This window comes from Cherax quadricarinatus, chromosome 23 (assembly GCF_038502225.1).
Source record: "Cherax quadricarinatus isolate ZL_2023a chromosome 23, ASM3850222v1, whole genome shotgun sequence".
Taxonomy (NCBI): domain Eukaryota; kingdom Metazoa; phylum Arthropoda; class Malacostraca; order Decapoda; family Parastacidae; genus Cherax; species Cherax quadricarinatus.
This window is the reverse complement of record NC_091314.1, coordinates 29031458-29034413: the sequence shown is the minus strand read 5'-3', so window position 1 is coordinate 29034413 and position 2956 is coordinate 29031458. Positions and strand designations below refer to the sequence as shown.

General features: G+C 53.1%; 1 pseudogene; it reads left to right on the top strand.

Moving 5' to 3' along the window:
- Positions 1-647: 647 nt before the first annotated feature.
- On the top strand, positions 648-2627 carry LOC138853140 (trans-Golgi network integral membrane protein 2-like; annotated as a pseudogene).
- Positions 2628-2956: the final 329 nt, after the last annotated feature.

The window sequence follows — 2956 nt, the reverse complement described above, 5'->3', positions numbered from 1 at the left end:
GATGTCGTCAAACATCGTACATCAGGGTGATGTAGGAATAATAACCAGAGTGGAAGTAATATAACACACAGGACGGAGAGCGTAATACTACAAAACGGAAAAAGAGAAAATTATACTAACAGGGATAGAACTCACTCAGTCACTCACTTGCTCACTTACTCATTTACTCCCTCACTCGCTCAACTAATTTCAGCTCAGTCGGTCGTTAAACCACTTGAACCTCACAGTTACTTTGGTAAAACACAGAACGCTCATGAAGATTCATCACAAGGGTTGTTACCCACTGCTGATCCTCGCAAACTCTCATCTCCAGTACCAGAAGCACAGCTTTGATTCGACCATTCTTCCTCACACTTGCTCATTCTTCCTCACACTTGCTCATTCTTCCTCACACTTGCTCATTCTTCCTCACACTTGCTAATTCTTCCTCACACTTGCTCATTAACTACAGTGCTGTAATCTCCCTCTCTGAAGGTTAGCAGTGTCGGAGGATAGTGCGAACAGCAGATTACAGCAGAGACCAATTACATGGCGGAAGAGCATCATTACAGCGGGCTGGATGGATACTAATGAAAACAACAGGTGTCAATTATTTAAATTTATTTCGCTGAATTCATGAGGGCTTGGAGGGTGTTAAAGACTTCATTATGCAGTATTTACAGAGGTTAATCACGTGTCAAGATCTTCCAGGTCTTCCAGCAAATTAGTACCAGACCTGTCCGAGGCTGAGGTCACAGCACCCAGACCTGTCCCAGGCTGAGGTCACAGCACCCAGACCTGTCCCAGGCTGAGGTCACAGCACCCAGACCTGTCCCAGGCTGAGGTCACAGCACCCAGACCTGTCCCAGGCTGAGGTCACAGCACCCAGACCTGTCCCAGGCTGAGGTCACAGCACCCAGACCTGTCCCAGGCTGAGGTCACAGCACCCAGACCTGTCCCAGGCTGAGGTCACAGCACACAGACCTGTCCCAGGCTGAGGTCACAGGACCTTGCAGTCCCATCCTTTAGGATTGCTCTGGTAACAACTTCAGTCACTTTGATCCCAGACTCAGGATCCCAGACTCAGGATCCCAGACTCAGGATCCCAGACTCAGGATCCCAGTCTCAGGATCCCAGACTCAGGATCCCAGACTCAGGATCCCAGACTCAGGATCCCACACTCAGGATCCCACACTCAGGATCCCACACTCAGGATCCCACACTCAGGATCCCACACTCAGGATCCCACACTCAGGATCCCACACTCAGGATCCCACACTCAGGATCCCACACTCAGGATCCCACACTCAGGATCCCACACTCAGGATCCCACACTCAGAATCCCAGACTCAGGATTCCAGACTCAGAATCCCAGACTCAGGATCCCAGACTCAGGATCACAGATTCAGGATCCCAGACTCAGGATCCCAGACTCAGAATCCCAGACTCAGGATCCCAGACTCAGGATCCCAGACTCAGGACCCCAGACTCAGAATCCCAGACTCAGGATCCCAGACTCAGGACCCCAGACTCAGGACCCCAGACTCAGGACTCCAGACTCAGGACCCCAGACTCAGGACCCCAGACTCAGGACCCCAGACTCAGGACCCCAGACTCAGGACCCCAGACTCAGGATCCCAGACTCAGGATCCCAGACTCAGAATCCCAGACTCAGGATCCCAGACTCAGGATCCCAGACTCAGGATCCCGGACTCAGGATCCCAGACTCAGGATCCCAGACTCAGGACCCCAGACTCAGGACCCCAGACTCAGGACTCCAGACTCAGGAGCCCAGACTCAGGACCCCAGACTCAGGACCCCAGACTCAGGACCCCAGACTCAGGACCCCAGACTCAGGATCCCAGAGTCAGAATCCCAGACTCAGGATCCCAGATTCAGGATCCCAGACTCAGGACCCCAGACTCAGGATCCCAGACTCAGGATCCCAGACTCAGGATCCCAGACTCAGGATCCCAGACTCAGGATCCCGGACTCAGGACCCCAGACCCAGGATCCCAGACTCAGGACACCAGACTCAGGACCCCAAACCCAGGATCCCAGACTGAGGACCCCAGACTCAGGATCCCAGACCCAGGACCCCAGACTCAGGATCTCAGACTCAGGATCCCGGACTCAGGATCCCAGACTCAGGATCCCAGACTCAGGATCCCGGACCCAGGACCCCAGACTCAGGATCCCAGACTCAGGATCCCGGACCCAGGACCCCAGACTCAGGATCCCAGACTCAGGATCCCAGACCCAGGACCCCAGACTCAGGATCTCAGACTCAGGATCCCGGACTCAGGATCCCAGACTCAGGATCCCAGACTCAGGATCCCAGACCCAGGACCCCAGACTCAGGATCTCAGACTCAGGATCCCGGACTCAGGATCCCAGACTCAGGATCCCAGACCCAGGACCCCAGACTCAGGATCTCAACTTGTTTTCATAACACAACTCTTTTAGCAGTACAAATGTGCCTTTTTTTCCCACAAATTTCCAACAAGGATCACAAAACTCTGGATCTAAATTTCTTTGGGGCTAAAGTTTATATCACAATTGTTAGGGCTGAATTAGACCTTTACCGAATAGCTCAGGGCCCTCATAGGGCTCAATGGGGGTGCTGTCGGGCCTTCTCAGGGTCTTGACGAGACTTGACATGCATAGCTTCTGGGCAGGTAGTGCCAACAAGGGGCAGTGGGTAGGGCAGGCGATGAGGGCAGTGAGGGACCAGCTGGCACCCTGGCGGCGGAGGTGTTAGCAGCCGGCTGAGGGATTTCTGTGAAGTATTTTTTTTTTATGGTAAGTTATTCCGCTCTTGTTTATGTCCAACTAGCTGTGCACGCTGACAAAGAGTGCACTCAACCACCCAGTGTTGCTAGGTAACACCTTCACTAAGCACTCCATTTAGCTATACTAAGCATGCATGTCACAACGCCATGGCTGGAACAATTCACAACACACACACACACACACA